Source organism: Triticum dicoccoides, chromosome 4B, assembly GCF_002162155.2.
Source record: "Triticum dicoccoides isolate Atlit2015 ecotype Zavitan chromosome 4B, WEW_v2.0, whole genome shotgun sequence".
Taxonomy (NCBI): domain Eukaryota; kingdom Viridiplantae; phylum Streptophyta; class Magnoliopsida; order Poales; family Poaceae; genus Triticum; species Triticum dicoccoides.
In genome coordinates, this window is record NC_041387.1 from 323578142 (window position 1) to 323601522 (window position 23381).

Here is a 23381-nt window from a genome sequence, read left to right on the forward strand (position 1 = left end):
ATCATACCTAGTTCAATCTCGTTACCGGAAAGTCTCTTTACTCATTCCATAATACTTCATCCCGCAACTAACTCATTAGTCAGAATTCTTGCAAGGCTTATAGTGATGAGTATTACCGAGAGGGCCCAGAGATACCTCTCCGAAACACGAAGTGACAAATCCTAATCTTGATCTATGCCAACCCAACAAACACCTACGGAAACACCTGTAGAGCACCTTTATAATCACCCATTTACGTTGTGACATTTGGTAGCACACAAAGTGTTCCTCTGATATTCGGGAGTTGCATAATCTCATAGTCCGAGGAACTTGTATAAGTCATGAAGAAAGTAGCAGCAATGAAACTAAAATGATCATAATGCTAAGCTAACGGATGGGTCATGTCCATTACATCATTCTCTTAATGATGTGATCCCGTTCATCAAATGACAACACATGTCTATGGTTAGGAAACATAACCATCTTGGATTAACAAGCTAGTCTATTAGAGGCATACTAGGGATAATATGTTTTTGTCTATGTATTCACACATGTACTAAGTTTCCGGTTAATACAAATCTAGCATGAATAGTAAACATTTATCATGAAATAAGGAAATAAATGATAACTTTATTATTGCCTCTAGGGCACATTTCCTTCAGGCACAACAATCTATGCTCCGTCAACTCTTGCAGAAACTCAATTTTTTGGCCGTCCTCCTGAGGACCGTAAATCACTGACAGCCACCAAGGTGTGCCCCCACAAGGGACACATAGTTGGAGATGAATGGGTGTCATTGACATGGTTTGTCAATTCTACCCTGGTGGAGTCCCAAGCGATGAAGATCCCTCCCCTAGTATCAGATGCGGGTAGATAGGTGTAGCTATCATAAGTAGGCCCCATACATTGCAGAATCGTGAACTAGTCCACCCTCTCAAGTTTGGTCTCCAGGATACAACAAATCACCACATGCAATGAATTAACAAATTCACGTAAGGTTTTCCTCCTAGCTGGCCCATTTAGGCCAAACACGTTCAATCAAACTAACTACATTCCAGCGTACGACATGACAACGAGCGCCTCCATGTCGATGGCCCCCCTGCAACTACACCATGATCGCTGCAGCACTCTCCAAGTCACCTCCTAGGTCTAGTGGTATCGCCTTCCTGAAAATTGCGGAGATTGCTCTCATCTGTGTCTCCTGGAGAGGTGAGTCAAACACCGTGCAAAGCTGATCTAACGCACCTTCAGTGACCGCCAGGTCATCGCAAGCAAAACCCAACGCCTTTAGCAGAACCGTTTTAGTTGCCGACGCCTTAGTCTTCTTCTTCCCAATTGAGCACCCCGATCTGGTGGTGCGCCGCAGTGTGAATGGATCCTGGCCAGCATGGACCCCTCAAAGCCCTTCGAATTCCTTGAGCAGCGGTGGGGCAAGCTTCTTGAGGAGTCCGGTGCAGAAGGTTTTGACTTTTCCAAGAGCAATGATCTCCTTGTTGGACAAGGGTGTGCCCAAAGTGCGAGCATTTGTCCCTCCCAGCTGGATCCCAGTGATATCCAAGGCCTCGTCGTGCATGCATGCACCGTACATGGTCAACTCACACCAGAGCCCACGGGTCCCATCTCCCACGCAACCTCGGGATCCACCTGCCCCCCGTCCTGCGGCCCAGTCATGCCAGAATCCACCTCGGGCGCGACTGCAAAGGATCCGAAGTTGGGCCCCTCTTGTCAGCAACGTGCATCACCATCCGGCCTAGGTCCTCCCACTCCTATGGCCCCACCTCCATGATGGGCGCCAGGGCGGCATCCTCACGTACTGCCTCCCCTGGCCCAACTCGACCCTAGGCGAGTCGTTGTTGGCCAATACCTGGTCACCCACTCCGTGCACCGCAGTGGTCGGCGACACTGTCCTGCACTCCTCGGGATCCCTCGAGCCTTCTGGAGCTGCGCCGATGATTGTGGTCGCAATTGGCTTCAGCTCAGACAGCTCCAAAACGGCTCAATTTTCCCGGCACGTGTCGCTCTTATCCTCCTGCCTGGGTTCAAACAAAAGTGGCTGGGAGTCTGGCGCTTGGTCAAAAAGCACCTAGGTGGCAGTAGGCGACTCCTTATCCTGCACGTTTGACGGCACTGCCTACCCCACCTGTCAGCCAGGTGCCAGAACCTTCTCCGGTGGGCAAGGCATGCCCGGTGAGATCGCAACCACCGCAATTTCAGCCGGCACCCGCATCGTGGCCATCGAAACTGCAACACTTGGCCGCACGGCAGCGGCACTGCCAGCCGCCATGGGAAGGATATGCCAGTTGGACGGCCCAATGCGCCCTAGCAAATCCTTCCTGCACATGCCTCCGTGGTGACCATTGAACGAGCCGCGGTGATCGCGCACACCCCGCATCCAGGACAGGGTTCTCCATTCTCCTTGTCCGGAGAAATCTCCTGAGTCATTCGGCAAGCCGCTCTGGCCGCTCCCATCGGAACTAGGTGGCTGTAGCCAAGTGTCCGGCTCCTCGTGCTCCTTGATCCGACCAATGTGGATTAACGCCTTGTACTCCAGGAGCTGCCGAGAAGTCGGCAGCCGCGTCGCCGGTCCCTCATCAACCCCCGGCTCCGGTACCCAAATCCGCTTGTTCGTCGGCACAACATCAGGATCCACACACCAAGCATGCATATTGAAGAGAGACAGGTCCTCCCTATTGGTTGTCTCCGGCGCAAGACTCTCCACCAGGCACGCCATGCCCAGAATTTCCGCCGCCGTTTCCCAGGTCCAGACATGAGAAGGGACTCCTTCGATCATGAGATCCACCTGCGTGCGCATCATCCTGGAAACAGCCTGCGCTTGTCTCAGCCATGGGCAAACGTATATGTTGAACGCGTCGCGACCGATAGAGCCCGCAGCCAGAATCCTGTTCCGCAAGTTAGCGGAAGAGAACACCACAAGAAAGTCTTCCGGGTGGTACTTGTGCACCGAGAAGCAATGACACGAGATGTGCAACTCCACCCGATAGCCTCCGCAGCATCCAGGCACGACACCAGCGGTCAAGACCCGCCGACGTAGGCCACAACCGCGAGCTTGAGCCGATGCTCAAGGTCATCAATCTCCGACGTGCGGAAAAGGATGCAGACATCTCCTACAGCAGCTGGCGGTGCTTGGCTGAGCCCCAAAGGTGCGGTGTCAGCTGGCACTGGCGAGGGCCTCTCCAGCAGAGCGACCTGCCGCGTGACTGGCGATAGCCTGTTCACAGGCCCAGCTGGAAGCAGCTGCTGAGAGGAGCGTGCCACCTTGGCCATGGCATCACGCCGGAGATCTTCCTCAGAATGAGGGTTGCGCGGCCGCTTGCACTTCGTCGAGATGTGGCCCACGAGCCCGCAGCGAATGCACAAAGGCTGAAAGGTGTAATCTTCCCTCCGATGGACCTCCCAGAAACACTTGAAGCACAGGACAAAACGATCCACCGGAACATCCCGCCTCGCCGGGGAGGAAGACGACGAGTGCGAGCAAGGCCCAGATCTACCTGTCGCGGACTGCTTCTGCAACGCCTTGCGCCTGTGCCACATGGCCTTGCAAGAAGCGCCAGGACGGCGCCAGGGCACCAACGAGCCCGCCACCAGCGCGAGCGCAGCGTCGCGCGCGGCCTCATGAGCCCGAGCCGAAGAGCCAACAGAGCCCGACGACTCTGACAGCCGCAGCCCCGAGACGATTGGCTGCAGCCTGGAGGACACCGAAGAAGGACTGCCACCATCGGACACCATGGCTAGATCTGTGTGCCCGAGAGAGAGAGAGAGGGGGGATGAAACTTCCATTGAAGAGAAGCAAATGAAACACTTTCATAAAAATTCTCGTAGAATTGAGAATGAAGGGGGGGGACGACGGGGCCGGGGTGGCCGTCGGCAGGGAGAGGGCGTGGACGCCGGGGTCGGAGTGGCCACCGGCAGGGGGAAGGGCACCGAGAAAGTGGGGCTTAGGAGCTCAGGTCTCGTCCCGATCCGATTTTTGGGGGTGGTCGGTGTTATTTCGACCGATGGTTTGTGGTCCATAAAAGAATTCCTGACCGACCGTTTGACGACGTATGCTATAGTATTCCCGACAGATAGTGGGTCGCTCTGTAGAGGTTTCCTGACCAAGAATCCATTAGAAATTTTCCTGGTAGACTGCCGGTCAGCAATACTGAATCTTTCCCAACATAAACATTGGTAGGGAATTCCGATGCATGGTGTAGTGATGGTTCCATCTGTTGCTTAAACCACTTACATTTGCAAGAGGAAATGTAGACTTCACAAACAAATTTTTCTTTCACTCTGTACTGAATGTTGGCCCAGGGAAGCATCCATGTTAGTAGCAAGGACAGATGTTTTTTCTTGATCTTTGCTTTAGGAGCTACATAGTGTATATGATCTATGAATCATTGAGATGCATTAACATGTTGATCTTATGTATGGGAATCATACTAGTTGGTTGTGAATTTGGGCTATTAATGTGAACATATTACAAAGCCAGGCCAATGAGTCTCGTGTGAACATTTTGAATGGATCGGCTCTTACAACTATGCATGACATGATCCTTATTTCTATGTGCTCAGTGTTTACAAGCTACTAGCAGTTCCTTATTTCTCTTTTCTTAGTGTATATAAGGTACTGATCGATCACTAGCTAGCATACTAATATGCTCCTGGCAGTTTAGTTGGAATGCAAGATCCAAAGGTGGCAGTTTTTTGAATAAAAATTCCTACCTTTGAAGAAACTGACATGTCGTTCTTAACAAAATTCCATGCAAATCCGCAGAAACTGCCAGCAAAAACGTTCACAAATACCTTATCTCCGAGCGAACGTTCATCAACTATTGCGATCCTACACGTACACTACTTGAGCGACTTGATCCTACACAAATAACCAATAGGTCACGCACATACCTCATCTGGATGAATTGAGTGCACTCATTTCACTATCATGCCGATGTGCGACCAGCAAGGATGGCACGCACCACTGACGGGATGGGACGGCAGAGTCATAATTTTAGTTTTCCCGGTTTTCCACACCAAGCTTATGCGCTAAGCCATGCCTTCTTATGCATTGAATTCCGATGACCGCCACATTTCCTGCGACATGTTGGTTCACCTACCTTCCTTGTATAACTACTGGTTCTCGGCATTCTCCAGCGGCACCATCACCCAACTTGCACTATCCTCATAAGCCCCACTGGCCCAACGTCGCTCGCACTTGCCATCACTCTCGCCACGTCCGTCATTTCCCTACTCTTTTGCAATACGCAACACCAGAGGAAACTAATCCCTAGGTGGTTTTGGTTATTCATAACAACATATAGCTCATTGAACTAATATGCATTCAAGATAAATATTTCAGGATGTTCAATGATTGGCATGGCATGGACTACAGATGTGGACCCCTAAAAATGCTAAGGACAAAGATAGCAAAATCTCAAGACTCGTCGTTTCCATTTTAGTGATCCAAGATCACATTAAGTCCATAGGAAAGCCAATACTATTAAAAGGGGATGAGGTGTTTCTTAATGGCTTACTTGTTGAAATTCTTAGTTATATGGCTCCAAAACCCTCAACCACTTTCTCCATCCAAATATGTCCAAACCCTAAACTCCAACTTGACCCCACTAATTCTTTCTATCCGGAGCCACCGAGTTCATATGCACTGCCAGAAACCCTAACAGTTCAGTCTCACCAAGATGGCCTTCCCAACTCCCTGTTATCAGTAGCAATTGTTTTGGTTTCACCAAAATAGCAATCCGTCTCACCGAGATGGCTTGATCAACTCTCTGTTGCCTTATTGCTTCACTTCGGTTTCACCAATTTGATGCAATCGGTGCCACCGAGACGCAGTTTACCCTAAGCCGTAGCATATCCATCCCACCGAGTTGTTCTAGTCGGTCCCACCGAGATTACTAACGTTCACATTTTTGAACTGATCCATGCCACCGAGTTTAGCCATTCGGTTCCATCGAGATGAGTCAAATGTGTGTAATGGTTGGATTTTGTGTGGAGGCTATATATACCCCTCCACCCACCATCTGTGACAGAGCCATCAGAATGTGCCTACACTTCCACCATTCATTTTTTGAGAGAGAACCACCTACTCATTTGTTGAGATCAAGAGATTCCATTCCTACCATTTGAACCTTAATTTCTAGCCTTCCCCAAGTTGCTTTCCACTCAAATCTTTCTTCCACCATAGCCAAGTCTGAGAGAGGAAGAGAGTTGAGTGTTGGGGAGACTATAATTTGAAGCACAAGAGCAAGGAGTTCATCATCAACACACCATCTATTACCTTTTGGAGAGTGGTCTCTCGTAGATTGGTTAGGTGTCTCTTGGGAGCCTTCGTCATGATGTGGAGTAGAACCAAGAAGTTTGTAAGTGTAAGTGCATCTAGTGCCCCTTAGGGATTTTGGTGTATTGAAGACTTATAGATTAGGGGACTAATCTATTTGTGAGTGTACATTGGTTCTATAAGTCTCTGAGGAGGTTGATATTTCCGAAGGAAGTAGACCCCTAAAAATGAATGTCTTCATTTGAAGACTTTGGTTTCCTTGAAGACTTTGAAAATGAGGAAATTGGTATGACCTTGAAGACTTTGATATTGATGCGAGGATTATGAAGCATGAAGACTTTTGTTTTCGTAGTTTCATTTTCTCTTTCTTGAGTCATAGGAAAAACTGTACTATTAAAGGGGGTCAAGGTAAAACTAAGGAAAAGTTTCCAAGTGATGCTCATCTCAAAGCCTACACATACCCAATCCTTTCGAGTGAAGCCATTGGAAATCGCATATAGTTTAGTCAATTTCTTCAGTGACAGAGACGAGGATCTTCTGTTCTCCAAAGAATTTGTTCTGACTGAGAAGTTAGGGATTCTTCAGTGTAGATTGCCTACAAGTGATAGCCCCAAGGAATTTGAGAGCTCAAATTTTTGACCGTTGTTGTGCTATGCGCCAGCTGTCCCAAATATCTTATCCACCTAACGACCATACCATTGAAGGGCATTTATGCCTTATCATGTCAGGCTGCTCCTCGAGTGTAAATATCCCCCCTACAACCACTAGCTGGTTGGCTGCTCCGAGAGAAACTAACACTTGTCATTGGGAGCATCCCATCCTCCGAGGACTTTGAGCGAAAATCATCAAGTGAGGAAAACCCCAAAACCCCAACACCTAAAACCCAAAGTGATCGAGCATCACTGAAGAGACTGTTCCTATGTGGAACCGACACTTGTTACCTTTGAAGACTATGCATCTTCCAGACGGTTAGGCGTCAAGGTCCAGAGCATCCAAGAGGAATTGTGGATCACCGAGTGACCTAGTCTATGAAGATTTGGAAGTCACCTTGAAGACTTACCACGAGTGATTGGGCGAGGTCTGTGTGATCTTAGATCAAGGAGAATACGGTAAGGACCGTGTGTCCTGGGACTGTGTGTCTTTTGGTTTAAATACCAAGCCGCTCCAACCATACGTACAACTATCACAGCAGTTGGAACTGGTCTACCAAATCATTGTCTTCACCGAGCTACCGGTTCTATTTCCTCAACTCTTTCATTTCCTCGTTCATGTGTTTATGAAATTGATCGTTACTGTTTGAAGACTTTGACTGAAGACTTTCTCAATTTCCTCAACCCTATTTCTTCAGTCATCTTGTCTTATGCCTACTTACCCTGATTTCATGCTACTTGTGTTATGTGTATGTTTCATTTCATCATCTTGGCTATGCTACTGCTTTCTTATGCATGTACCTGAGTACTTATTTCGTTGCTTGTAGTTCGTCACTTAGCAAATTCATCAAGTTGTATTTCCTCAGTGAAGAATTTGTAAAAATCGCCTATTCACCCCCCCTCTAGCCGATATAACACACTTTCAGTAAGGGCAAGGACATCGCCTACTTCGTGAAGATCTACTTGAGTGAGGCAAGTCCTTCGTGGGTGATGGACATGGTGGGATAGACAAGGTTGCTTCTTCATGGACCCTTCATGGGTGGAGCCCTCCATGGACTCGCACGGCCGTTACCCTTCGTGGGTTGAAGTCTCCGTCAACATGGATGTGCAATGGAACCACCTATTGGAACCATGTCAAAAATCTCTGTGTCTCCATTGCGTTTGCCTTCTCCAAACCCTTTCCTTTACCTTCATATGTAATGTTTTACTTTCCGCTGTTATACTCTTAGAATTGCATGTGTAGGTTGATTACTTGACTTGTGAAAATTGCTAAAATCTGCCAACAACTAAAATTTGGAAAATGGTAGATTTTGATTTGGTCAAGTAGTCTAATCACCCCCCTCTAGACATACTTTCGATCCTCCAAGTGGTATTAGAGCTTTGGTCTCCATTAGCCTTGATTTCCGTAGCTTTGGTGATCATAGCCTTGGTTTCACAAACTAGGAGAGTATGGCGTCTAGCGAGGGAAATTACCACCATAGAGGTCCTTACTTTGATGGTACAATTTTTGCTAGTTGGATGCATATTCTTGGTCATAACCCAGCCGTTTGGGCTATTGTGCGTATTGGCTTGCAAGGTGATTTCTTGGAGGAAGGTAAAGAACTGGATCGTGAAGCAACAACAGAGGAAATGAAGATGTTGCAATACAATGCTCAAGCTTGTGATATTCTCTTCAAAGATTATGCCCCGAAGAATTCAACAAAATCAACCGCCTTGAGAATGCAAAGGAAATTTGGGATACTTTGGTTGATATGCATGTAGGTATCGAGTCTATCAAGGAATCCAAATTGGTTGTGCTTGAAAGTCAACTTGACAAGTTCAAGATGAAGGATAGTGAAGGAGTCGCCAAAATGTACTCTAGGCTTGCTCTAATCACAAGTGAGATTGTCGGCTTAGGAAGTGAAGAGTTGTCCGACAAATTCATCATCAAGAAGATCCTTAGAGCCTTGGATGGAAAATATGATATCGTGTGCACTTTGATATAAATGATGCCCAATTACAAAGATTTCTAGCCCACGGAAGTCATTGGTAGAATTGTTGCTCATGAGATGTCACTCAAGGATAAGGAAGAGCTCCACAACAAGTCAAGTGGTGCTTAAAAAGCTTCAATTGATGCTCCTACAACATCAAGTGAGAAGCAAGTCTCTAATGAAGAATTGCGATTAACGGTGAAGAACTTCAACAAGTTCTACAAGAATAGAAGCAATGAGAGAAACTCCAAGTCAAGGTCCTACAATGACAAAAGATCTTCTAGTCATGATCGTAATTGCTACAATTGTGGAAGACCCGGACACTACTCCAATGAGTGTACGACTCCCTACAAGAAAAGAGAAGACTCACCAAAAAGGAGGAGTAGAAGAGATCAATCACCTCCAAGAGAGAGAAGGAGTAGAGATGATCTTTATGAATGAAGACCCTCTTGAAGAAGCAAGGATTCAGAAAGGAAGGACAAGTCATCAAAGAGCTACACAAGAGGAATACATCAAGCTCACGTTGGTGAATGGGTATCTGGTTCTGACTCCGTGTCGGTGTACAAAAGTAGGGGCTCTCTTTTGTACCCCTTTACTTGTGCACGGGCAATCAGAGTCGCGCCCGTGGCCACACTTAGCAAGGCAGAGGAGGGAAGCCAAAGGCGCAAGACAATCAAAGCAACGCCAAGACCAGAGATACAAGAAGCAAGAGGGCGAGGTAGGCTCCCCCGGCAAGACCCTTGCCGGGGCAGCCTCCGCAGCTCCAGCAAGAGCCTTGCCGGGGCAACTTGCCCAACACTAGTAGAGCGCACCACCCTTGAGCCCAAAGGTTCCAATTCCATCAACCACGTTGGAACCAAGGCTCGGGAGGCACCTCCATGGTGGCATGCAGATCTTCATGAAGATCATAAACACACAAGATCAGATGAGGACCAGAAGACGATGATCCTCGACAAGATCCTTGCCGAGGAAATCCACGAGATCTCCGGCAAGATCCTTTCCGGGAACGACCGTGATGTCATGGCAAGACCCTTGCTGTGACGCCGGCAAGACCCTTGCCGAGTACGTCAGCAGGGACGCGGCCAGGTCCACATCTGCCAAGACTCCACGCCGTTCCCATGCAGCTGCCAGCTCAGCCAGCTAGGCAAGCACCTGTGTTGCGACGTGTGACCTCTAGACCAACTCAGCTAGCACCTGCGTGGTGGCATGCAAATCTTCAAGAAGACACTACTACCGCACCAGCTCAGGAGCCTGCTAGCGTACATGGCACTACACGCCTCGTTGGCCTAGACGCATGTCGAAGCAAGACGGAGCGGCGACAGACGGGACGGACCTCATTACCATCCCCAATAAAGCAAGGGGGCACCTAAGGAGCACATTTAATGTGTTTTGTCCCGTAATGACAGGCGATAAGCTTGTACACAGTACACCTTTCCACCTCCTGTATGCCACTGTGGCGTCCCCTTTTTCTATAAAAGGAGGCCCAGGCATACGGAGAAAGGATTCAGATCTTTTGGACTACGCACATGTCGTAGCTAGTTCAAGAACTCAAGAACACTCAAATATACACCAAAGCAGGACTAGGGTATTACGCATCCTCGCGGCTCGAACCTGGGTAAACGATCTTTGTGCTGACTCCTAGACCCGCTCTTTCCACAACCTCACGCCGGCCGACCATAGTAGGGATTCCAGTGATACCATAGGTGTCATTTCCCACCAACATCTTTGGCGCGCCAGGTAGGGGGCACAGTTGTGAAAATCCGGTCTAGCAGTTAGTTTAGTAGTTCTTCATCGCCATGGCTCCCAAGGAGAAGACAACGGTGGCTATTGTTTCATCCGGAGCCGGACGGCCCATGCCAGCGCGGGCAAGTGGCGAGGCGGTCGCGGACGGAAGCCGAGGCGCGGCCTGCGAACACCCACATCGCTTTGGCAGTCAAAGCCCGGCAAGCAGCGTCGTTCATGTGCAAGACGACGGGCCGCACGCCGCCAAATCCAAAGACGGAGCTAGGCCCCCCGCAGGCAGCGGGGGCCCTCCAAGGGCGGCGATGTGCCACCTACCGGCGGCGCGGCGACCTCCAAGACACCTACGCTGACGCCCACGACGCGCTCTTCCCAAGTTGTGTGTGATGAGCAGCGTCACCACGCTGGTGACTCCGGACGCCGCCGTGGGAAGAGTCTTGCGCATCCTTCGCGGGATGAAGGAGGCTAGCATGCACACGAAGTCCTGGCAAAAATGTCCTACAGCCGCAAGGCCGTGATAGAGCTCCTTCTAACGTGGTTAGAAGTTGGAGCGTGTCATGGTACACGCAGCTTTCGCCGCCACCCACGCCAGCAGAAGCTTTGGCGCACGCGCAGCTGCTCCTCGACTTTCCTCCTGCTGCGGAGAAGCTCGACAAGTGGAGAGCCACCATCCGTAGCCTCATCGGCATCACCAACAAAGATGAGCCACGACCAGCGGGGCCCTTAGGCCGATGCTCTGTCGAGCCACCGCACGCCAGTGGTGGAAGGGCCGGAGGAGATGCATTCACGGTGCTCTCTCCTCCCCCACGCCAGTTACCGTGGGTGTCGATCCGTCATGATGACGCTTGTGATAACATTTCCATAGCATCATTCAACCCACGGACCCACCGCGATCAGCGCCAAGTTCTTCGGGAGTGAGCCCTTTGTCACGCCCAATATGCGATACTATCCTAAAGAGACTCGAAGGTCCCACCAAGGATAGAACCGCATATTGATACGATTTTGCAAGGTGGATATCATTACATCAACATTATATAATATATGGGGATACCTACAAAAGGCATACAATGCCACACGAATACACCATCATCTTACATAAGAGCAACATCCGACTACGGATGAAGCACAAACAGAAACTCAAACGACATCCACCCTGCTAGCCTAGACTGCCGATCTGGAACCTATCCCCTGATCGAAGAATAAGCAGAAAAAGAACTCCAAAACAAGCGAACATCGCTCTCGTGTCATGATCATCACATAAGCTGCACCTACAACTGTTGTTGTAGTAATCTGTGAGCCACGAGGACTCAGCAATCCCATTACCATGGGTATCAAGACTAGCAAAGCTTAATGGGTAAGGAAGGGGTAAGTGGTGAGGTTGCAGCAGCGACTAAGCATGATATGGTGGCTAACATACACAATTAAGAGCGAGAAGAGGAGCAATGGAACGGTCGTGAAGCTAGCAATGATCAAGAGGTGATCCTGAAGTCCTACTTACATCAAACATAACCCAAAAACCGTGTTCACTTCCCGGACTCCGCCGAGAAGAGACCATCACGGCTACACACGCGGTTGATGCGTTTTAATTCGGATCTGGTGTCAAGTTATCTACAACGGGACATTAACAAATTCCCATCTGCCACATAACCGCGAGCACGGCTCTCGAAAGTTTATACCCTGCAGGGGTGTCCCAACTTAGCCCATGATAAGCTCTCGCGATCAACGAAGGATATTCCTTCTCCCAGGAAGACCTGATCAGTCTCGGAATCCCGGTTTACAAGACATTTCGACAATGGTAAAACAAGACCAGCAAAGCCGCCCGATGTGCCAACAAATCCCGATGGGAGCTGCACATATCTCGTTCTCAGGGCACACCGGATGAGCAAGATGTCGAGTTGGCATAGACCCTGGTTGCCCAGAGGGCGCGAGACATCGCTCGTTTTGGACCAACACTTATACAAGCATTGGCCCGGGGGGGCTAAAATAAAGATGACCCTTGGGTTAATTACTCCCAAGGGAAAGGTAATAGGTGGTAGGCAAATGGTAAAACCAATGTTGGGCCTTGCTGGAGGAGTTTTATTCAAGGCGAACTGTCAAGGGGGTCCCATAAATCACCCAACCGCGTTAGGGACGCAAAATTCAGGAACATAATACAGATATGATGGAAACTAGGGCGGCAAGAGTGGAACAAAACACCAGGCATAGGGTCGAGCCTTCCACCCTTTACCAAATATATAGATGCATTAATAATATAAGAGATATTGTGATATCCCAACATAATCCTGTCCACCATCGAGCAATCTTCAACTTCACCTGCAACTAACAATGCTATAAGAGGGGATGAGCAAAGCGATAACATAGACAAACAACGGTTTGCTAGGAAGGGTGGAAAAGGTTAGAGGCTGACATGGCAAATTGGGAGGCTTCAAGAACAAGCGATAGGTAGCGCAGCATAGCGATAGAACGAAGCAACTAGTATAGCAATGATAGTAGTGAGATCCAAGGTGACGGTCATCTTGCCTGAAATCCCGCTAGGAAGAAGAATGAGTCCATGAAGAAGATGAATCCACGAAGACGAACCAAGCGTAGACGAACGAATCCTCACGATCGCAATGAAACAGGAACTAATGAGAAGGAGCACAACCGGAAAGAAGCAAACAACATGGTAAACACACAACACATAAACATGGCATGATGCTCAACCAAGGACGATGCATGACAAGACTAAATGTTGGTTAACATGGCAAGAGTTGATGCACAACAAAACTACCTGTCCAGGCACTTTAAATGAGGCCGGAAATAACAAACAACAATTCCGGAAAATCCCCATGTGCATATTTTGAATTTGGTCCTGTTCTCCCTAAACCATATTTTAGAGTTGTTAACCAGCAAAAGTAAGCACTTGATGATGGTTTAGATGGAAGGGCAAGATGGAACAGCAAAGAAGATGAGGAGAAGGAGTTCACAAATATAACAAGCCCACCACAAATATACCCACGAGAAATATGCACACTGCAATGATGATTATGATGCAAATGCAACATAAATGACAAAGGCAACATCACATCATGAAGCATGAACCAAAGCAAGTGAGATGACCATGGCAAACAAACAAGGATGGCACAATGCAATATAACAATGATGAGCATGGCATATGCAACAAATAAAAGGAACAATGCAAACAAGATGACAATGGCAAACACACCATGCCCAAGAAACAAAACACAAGGATGGAATGGCACTATCGTGAACATGGCAACAATCAAATGAAATACACGACGTCGACGAAATAAATGGAAGGCAACTCGAGCATCAATGTTGGGACGTTACAACACTCCACCACTACAAGAGGATCTCGTCCCGAGATCTATGATGACACCGGAGGGAAAACGGAAGAGGAAGAGAAGAGGTAAAACTAAGTTGCTTCTTTGACAAACGAGTGAAACCATGATCCTTGAGAGGTTGAAAAACTTGGAAGAAAGAACACAACGGAGTTGAACACAATTGAGAGCACTGCGGTAGAAAATAGAAACAAGGAACACCCTGTGAACCTTGGAGGATGCAAAGCTATGAATGACGAGTACAAATGACAAGAAGGAATTGGAACAACTCTGGTTGAAACGAGATAAACAAGGAACAAGGTAGAACAAATTCGAACAACACTCCGGTTGAAAAGAGATGCAAGACTTGATAAGATGAAAAGAACTTGAAGAGATGACACAACACTCCGGTTAAATGGATAAGCACGAAAAGAACACGATCCTCACAATTCGGGATGATAAGTGAAAAGAGCAACATCACAATGTCTCCGGAAGAAAGAATAGAAGATAGATCATTGGAATAGCAGAAGGAGTAGAAAATGCCAACTTCTGCCACAAATGAGCTTGGAAAGCACCCCTCCAAGAAGGTTATAATGGAGTTGTTGGAAAACCAACAACGAAAAGAATAAGCTTGTAGTGGGCTTATGGAAAGCTTCTCAAAATTGAGGCGAGATTCTGTCACTGCGGAAACAACTAATATAATTGATAACAACAACGAGATGAAAAACTTCTTCCGCCAAGATGATAGAGAGATAACTTGGATCATTGATAATCACCACAATAGCAACATTCCTTAGGGAAGGCTTTAGGTGAAATATGACACAAGATAACTCCAACGAAGAAGTTGATTGGTCGAAAAGATCTCTTGAACGAAGAGAAAATGATGGATTTAAAATACATTATTCTTGACAACATATGAATCATGAAACATGAAGGAAATTGTCAAGAGTGACATAACACCACCTCAAAAGGTAAGGTAGAAAGAATTGCAGTTCGGAATGCACGATGAAGAATGCTTGAACTCCTAAAAATAAGACATGTGTTGAACACCATGTTTATTTTTGAGTATAGCTTGGCGGATCATTACCTCGAGAGAAGTCTTGAAGAACAAATTAAGATTGAAAGGAATCCTTGACGAACCACCATGTAGAGCCTCCATGAAGAACTCTGGTAATAAAAGGGTGATAGAAAGGAAGAGAGGTTGAAAACACAAGGTGAAGCCTTGCAATAATTTAGGTGGAGCTTCATGATGAGATAAAGTGGAAAACTTGGAACTCCAGAAAAGAAAAGATAAAACACTAGAACCAAGAATTACTTTATCATGAACAATCTCCAGAAGAAAAGAATTGAATCACCTCGAGGAAATAAGAATAAGATTTATTGTATGCTTATCCTTCATCAAATTAAATTGATGACAAGCAATGGATTTTGCATACTACTTATTCTTCTTCAGGGATTGAAAAGAGATATAGTGCCAACTTGAAGAAGTTATTGATGGGACCACCGGTGGGATTGGAAACAACGAACGAAATGACACGGTAGCAAAGGAAGAGGAATCTTGAAGGAACCACCGTAAGAATTGAAAATAAAAGTAGCAAAGGCACAATTCACCGAGAAGAATTGGAAAATGAATGAAGATACTTGAGGGGATTTAGATACATGAGAACGAAGAGATCATGAACTGATTAGAGGGTATTTGAACGATGCATCAGTAAGATTTGGAGAACGATAGCTACACGCTGAGAATGAATAATAATCACATGATGGCCTTCGGAGGAAAAGAATGGAAACAACTCATTAAATGCTCCGAATGGGTTAAAAGAATTCTCATAATCGAAAACAATTATGAGAGGATGGCATCAAACTTGAACTACGCATCTTTGGAAGAACGGGTAAGGATTTAAGAGGAAATCTTCTTCGGTCTTCAAAATCCAAGAATAACGAGGAGAAACACCACCCAATTGTTGAGACACTCCGGAACAAAGAAGAATAGAAATGATGAACCAACGATGAAAATATTTTGAAAGCAATCTTGGAGAAGGTATGTGACTGATGGGATCCATTCTTACGTCATGCTTGAAAAGAATTTAGAATAGCTCCGAAATAATTAGAAGAGTCAGGTAAGATCCTGGGAAAAGACCTGTGGGATAGGGCCCACTAAAAGGAAACACCGTTGAAAAAAAGATTGTTGAAGAGATAGATGATGCACTGGAACAATTAAGATATTTGAATGAGGTGACAACCTCGAATTAATTCAAACACAGACGAATCTCCTGAGATGTCTTCCGAACTCCGGAATGATAAACTGGCGAGAGGCGAACGAGCAGGGAAAACACTTGATCGAAGGGAAAGAATATAACTACTACCGAAAAATTGGAATTGAATCCACCGGAGAAGAAAAGAGATGAAGAATGTCGAACAAAATGAGAATTCACCGGTTGAAATGATTGAGGGAAGACTGAAGAGGCTCCACATGAATGAAATTAATGCTCGAAACAGACTCAGACTCCGGGAAGAAGAGGGGTGGGAGGGCGGGAAAACAAAGGCAACTTGGAAGGGGGAACCGACGAATATCTTGAAGAGAAAACACCGGTTGAAATCATCGAGGAAAGAAAGCAACGACTTCGCACGAGTAGGATGGATACTTGATTACGGACTCCGGCTCCGAGAAGAAAAGGGGTGGCGGGTGGGAAAAACAAAGACAACTCCGGATGGGAAAAACAACAACGATTGAAAAGAGCTGAGGATTGATCTCCCAAAGACAAAGAGGGTCGAATCAGCTTGACGAGAAATGCACCGGACACAAGAGGATGGACAACGAACGAAAATTAACCGCGTGATCCTAAAGAAAAATTTTAAGGGGAAGAGGAGTAGTTCAAAACACCTACGTCAAGATTCCTTACCAGAGCGACGAAGGGGCGGGGGAGTAAAAAGAAGTCCTACTCTCCGATATAACTAGACTCCAAAAAAGTTTTCTTTCTAGACTCGACATCGACCAAACTACACGATCAATCAAGGGGGCTCCTAGGGTCGGTCGAGGCTCTGATACCAACTTGTCATGCCCAATATGCGATACTATCCTAAAGAGATTCAAAGGTCCCACCAAGGATAGAACCGCATATTGATATGCTTTTGCAAGGTGGATATCATTACATCAACATTACATAATAGATGGGGATACATACAAAAGGCATACAATGCCACACGAATACAACATCGTCTTACATAAGAGCAACATCTGACTATGGATGAAACACAAACAGAAACTCAAACGACATCCACCCTGCTAGCCCAGATTGCCGACATGAAACCTATCCCCTATCGAAGAAGAAGTAGAAGAAGAACTCCAAAACAAGCGAACATCACTCTCGCATCATGATCATCGCATAACCTGCACCGGCAACTGTTGTTGTAGTAATCTGTGAGCCACAAGGACTCAGCAATCCCATTACCATGGGTATCAAGACTAGCAAAGCTTAATGGGTAAGGAAGGGGTAAGTGGTGAGGTTTCAGCAGCGACTAAGCATGATATGGTGGCTAACATACGCAATTAAGAGCGAGAAGAGGAGCAATGGAACGGTCGTGAAGCTAGCAATGATCAAGAGGTGATCCTGAACTCCTACTTACGTCAAACATAACCCAAAAACCGTGTTCACTTCCCGGACTCCGTCGAGAAGAGACCATCACGGCTACACACGTGGTTGATGCGTTTTAATTCGGATCTGGTGTCAAGTTATCTACAACGGGACATTAACAAATTCCCATCTGCCACATAACCACGGGCACGGCTCTCGAAAGTTTATACCCTGCAGGGGTGTCCCAACTTAGCCCATGATAAGCTCTCGCGATCAACGAAGGATATTCCTTCTCCCAGGAAGACCCGATCAGTCTCGGAATCCCGGTTTACAAGACATTTAGACAATGGTAAAACAAGACCAACAAAGCCGCCCGATGTGCCGACAAATCCCGATAGGAGCTGCACATATCTCGTTCTCAGGGCACACCGGATGAGCAAGACATCGGGTTGGCATAGACCTTGGTTGCCCAGGGGGCGCCGGACATCGCTCGGTTTGGACCAACACTTAGACAAGCATTGGCCCGGGGGGGGGGGCTAAAATAAAGATGACCCTCGGGTTAATTACTCCCAAGGGAAAGGTAATAGGTGGTAGGCAAATGGTAAAACCAATGTTGGGCGTTGCTGGAGGAGTTTTGTTCAAGGCGAACTGTCACGGGGGTCCCATAAATCACCCAACCGCGTTAGGGACGCAAAATCCAGGAACATAATACCGATATGAGGGAAACTAGGGCGGCAAGAGTGGAACAAAACACCAAGCATAAGGCCAAGCCTTCCACCCTTTACCAAATATATAGATGCATTAATAATATAAGAGATATTGTGATATCCCAACATAATCCTGTCCACCATGGAGCAATCTTCAACTTCACCTGCAACTAACAGTGCTATAAGAGGGGATGAGCAAAGCGATAACATAGACAAACAACGGTTTGCTAGGAAGGGTGGAAAAGGTTAGAGGCTGACATGGCAAATTGGGAGGCTTGAAGAACAAGCGATAGGTAGCGCAGCATAGCGATAGAACGAAGCAACTAGTATAGCAATGATAGTAGTGAGATCCAAGGTGACGGTCATCTTGCCTGAAATCCCGCTAGGAAGAAGAATGAGTCCATGAAGAAGATGAATCCACGAAGACGAACCAAGCGTAGACGAATGAATCCTCACGATCGCAACGAAACAGGAACTAATGAGAAGGAGTACAACCGGAAAGAAGCAAACAACATGGTAAACACACAACACATAAACATGGCATGATGCTCAACCAAGGACGATGCATGACAAGACTAAATGTTGGTTAACATGGCAAGAGTTGATGCACAACAAAACTACCTGTCCAGGCAATTTAAATGAGGCCGGAAATAACGAACAACAATTCCGGAAAATCCCCATGTGCATATTTTGAATTTGGTCCTGTTCTCCCTAAACCATATTTTAGAGTTGTTAACCAGCAAAAGTAAGTACATCATGATAATCTATGCATTTTTCTAGCCCATTTGCATATAAAGAACATTTAAAACCGAGCTACTGTTATTTAGTTATGAAATAAACGATTTTAACATGTCATTTATGCAAATTAATGCAAACAGCAATTTTAAATATTTTAACATGGATGAAAGTTGCATATTGTGAAACTAGATAAAATTATAAGCATTTTACATATATAGTTTGTTTAATTTGGATGCATGGACATTTAGTTATGAGCATTTTAAAATGATGGCATTGATGTGAATATGCAGAAAACGAATAAATGCTAAAACACATGGGATAGGGAAAAAAATATACACGGGCCGGATTCAACGCATGGTGCAAGCCCAAAAGTGGAATTGACCCAAGCGGCTGAGTGTGTGTGCATGCAAAATAAAAATAAAAACAGAGGACAAAACGGGGAGTGTTGGGTTTTGAACCTAGGATCTCCTACAAGTTTGGCAACAGGGTCAACCAATTGGGACAGGAAACATATGTGACAATGGTTGGTCTCGGCACAAGATGACACATTCTCTCGAGGTGATCTAAACTGAAGAAACATGAACAGATAGCAAAAATGAAAATGATTAACAAAATACGGGCGCCTGGGACTGGAACCGAGCACCTGCTGGATGTGCACAAGCGTGATTAACCAGTTGAACTAGACTGAATCCGTGGTATCGAGTGGGTTTGGCCGTAGAAGAAGTAGCAAAAAGCTCTGAAAGTCTGAAGGCGCAAAATTGCACAAAAACAAGAATGCGCAGCCCCCAAGGTTTGATCTCGGGGCTCCCCTATAGGATTGCGTCGCCTTCACCACTGAGCTGTTGCTATGTTTGGTGATGAAAGGAAGCTCAGATCTTTATGTATGATCAGAAGTCCTAGCCTTCTTCTCCGGCGAATACACGGGTGCATCTGAGGCGATGCCGGCGAGCAAACGCAGCGGCAGCTGCTGCTGTGGTGAGCCGGCGGGGGTGCGGAAACAGGGGAGGGTGCGCGTGTTCTTGCAAGGAGCGGAGGAAGGACGCCGGAGCTCGAGCTTCGAGCTGGAACTCTTCTCGGCTGCGGGGCACAGTCAGGCAAGGCAGGAGCAACAGTGGCAGGTGAAGCAGGGCAACGGGGCTCGCGAGCGAGATGGCGTGTGCTGCGAGCGTGAGTGCTGAGTGTGGATGCATGCACAGGTGAGACAAGCAGAGGCTAGAAGCCTAGAACACGAGCTCGAGCTCGTTGCCATGGTCGTACTTAACGGACATGGCCTCGGACACGATGGGATCAGCGGCTACCGCGACGAATAAAACCAGAGAGAGAGATGGGGAGGAGCGGCTGCTCACCAAGGGATCGGGACAAGATGAGGACGCCGGAGATGTGGTGCAGCGAGGGCGAGGACGCGATGATCGACGGAGGCGCTCGGGTCCTTGAAGCAGAGGAAGATGACGAAGATGATGTCGAGGAGCTTGGTGTTCCGCGGTGATGAAGAGGAAGAAGACGACGTCGTGGAAGGAGATCGCGGCGCCCTTGGGCCCTTCTGGCTCCTGGTCTAGCTTGAAGACGAAGAAGACGATGAGGAGGCCTCGCATACGACGGCAGAGCACGCTCGGTGGTGCTCTCTCTTTCTCTGTTCCTTGAAGAAGATGAAACAGAGGGGAAGCAAAAGGGTTGGCGGCGCGAGGAGGGAAAGGAGAGGTCTAGGGTTGCAGGGGGCTCGCGTGGTAGGTTTTGTAGGAGCAGGGGCTCCTGTTCCGGCCATCAAATCGGTCGGAGTGCCGACGTGGACACGGTCGATGAGCTGCCGTACAAGGGGAAGAAGAAGAACATGAGGGATCGGCATTGGTGGGCTGCTTGAATGGGTAAGCGAGGTGGGCTGGATCGGCTGGGCTGCTAGGTTGCGAAACTACTGATCGCTGGGCTGCGCTGCTACTCTTTTTTTTCTATTTCTTCAAATAGAAATAAAAGAGCAAAATCACAGAGGAATTGGAGAGGGTTGTGAGAGACATGAACATATCACTGGAGTGCAGAATTTGTGCAGAATTTGAATAAATTTCTTCAGGCATTCTTAAGGACAGAAAAAATAATTCAAGCGTGAATTTAATTCACACTTGAGCCATTTTTAACCCTACCAAAACAATTCCAAAAGGGATGAAACTTGGCAGATAGGTAAAAGGCAGGGAGTAGGATTATCAGGATATACATGAACATTAATGAAGGAGGGAAAAATTTCACTTGCAATAAATGTGTGAGATTTGAAAGGAAGAAGCTAGTGATAGGGTGTTGCACTTGATGATGGTTTAGATGGAAGGGCAAGATGGAACAGCAAAGAAGAGAGGAGAAGGAGTTCACAAATATAACAAGCCCACCACAAATATACCCACGAGAAATATGCACACTACAATGATGATTATGGTGCAAATGCAACATAAATGACAAAGGCAACATCACATCATGAAGCATGAACCAAAGCAAGTGAGGTGACCATGGCAAACAAACAAGGATGGCACAAGGCAATATAACAATGATGAGCATGGCATATGCAACAAATAAAAGGAACAATGCAAAAAACATGACAATGGAAAACACACCATGCCCAAGAAACAAAACACAAGGATGGAATGGCACTATTGTGAACATGGCAACAATCAAATGAAATACACGACGTCGACGAAATAAATGGAAGGCAACTCGAGCATCGGTCTTGGGGCGTTACACCCTTGAAGACGCTCGAACCACCATCGAACGTCGGCGTGATGCACGCCACCGGTCAGATAGGCGGGCAGGGCCCACTATGGACCACTCGACACCAGGAGGCTATGGTGGCCTACGCTACGAGGTGGGTTGCCCAGCCTTTACCCGTGAGCTGCGGTAGTTCCAGTGGCCCTCCCACCGCACGTTCAAGCCCGACGTTGGCGAGAAGTACAACGGCAAGACTCACCCGTCAGAGTTCCTCAACATCTACACCATCGCAATGCAAGCTGCTGGAGCCCGCGACGGCAAGGTGCTTGCCAATTACTTCCCGTTGGTACTTAAGCCCAATGTCATGTCATGGCTAATGCACTTGCCGACGGATTCCATTTCTTCTTGGTCAGATTTGTGTCATGAGTTCGTTGGCACCTTCGCTGGGGGCCATCAAGCTCATGGCCAGGCAAGCGGTTTGCATATCATCCCCCAAAAGGAAGGTGAAAACATGCACAAGTACATACAGAGGTTCAGTCGGGTGCAGTACAACATCCCAGATGTTCATCCCGCCGCCATGATCAGCGCATTCCATCAGAATGTGCGCAACCGCAAGATGCATGAAGAGCTGGCGATGAACTAGGTCAAAGATGTGGTCGAACTTTATGTTCTGGCCGATAGGTGCGCTCGAGCTAAAGATGGGAGGAAGTACCCCGGCGAGGACGCTAGTGCGGAAACTAACTCCACAGACGAAGACATCACCGCCCCGACGAAGAAGGGCCGGCGCTGTAACAGAAAGCGCAAGGGCAAGGCCGTGCTTTCCGTCGAGGGATCCGACAACACCGGCGCTGCCAAGAAGGCCAAGGCAAGCGACCCCGGCAAGGAAATTTTTGGGTGCGCTACTTGCCGGGCCTTGGTGGCTGCCGACAAGGCAGGAAGCTCCGACAAGCAGTACTGCAAGATCCACCGCACCAAGGGCCACGACCTCCAGAACTGCCGACAAGTTGAGCTGCTTGCTGAGAAGCAAAAAGCTGAGTATGAGAGGCGGGACAAGGAGAAGGGTCGGGACGGTGCTGAAGGATCCGATAAGAAGCATGGCGGCCAAGGAGGCCGCCGCGGCAAGGATAATCAATAACAGAGGCCTGCCTGGGGCCGCGACAAGAAGAAGGAAGATGATGATCATGACGAGGACGACGAGTCCGGCGACCATGAGTTTCAGAAAGCTACGGAGGCCATGTGCGTTGACGGTGGCGCCTCGCTACACGGCTCTCACCGCCAGCTGAAGCAGTGGGCCCGTGAGATCACAGCGGCGGAGCCATCATTTGACGCTCAGAAGCCACTGAAGTGGTCCAGCACGCCTATCATTTTTGACACTAAGGACCATGCTGATCGCACAACTGCGGTCGGGTGTCTGCCGTTGTTGGTTTCACCAACGATACTCAACCTCAAGTTGACGAAGATGCTAGTTGACGGCGGGACCGGTCTGAACTTGATCTCTCCTGTTGTGATCAAAAGGCTGCAGATTCCTGATGGAGACCTCGAAGAGACGGGCACGTTTCAAGGGGTCAACCCAGGAAGGAGTCAGCCGAAGGGTAAAGTCACGCTGCCCGTGACATTTGTAGGCGAGTGGAACTACAGGACGGAGAGGATTGTCTTCGATGTAGCCGAGATCCCCTTGCCCTACAACAGGATCCTCGGCCGCCCGACACTAGCCAAGTTCATGGCGGCG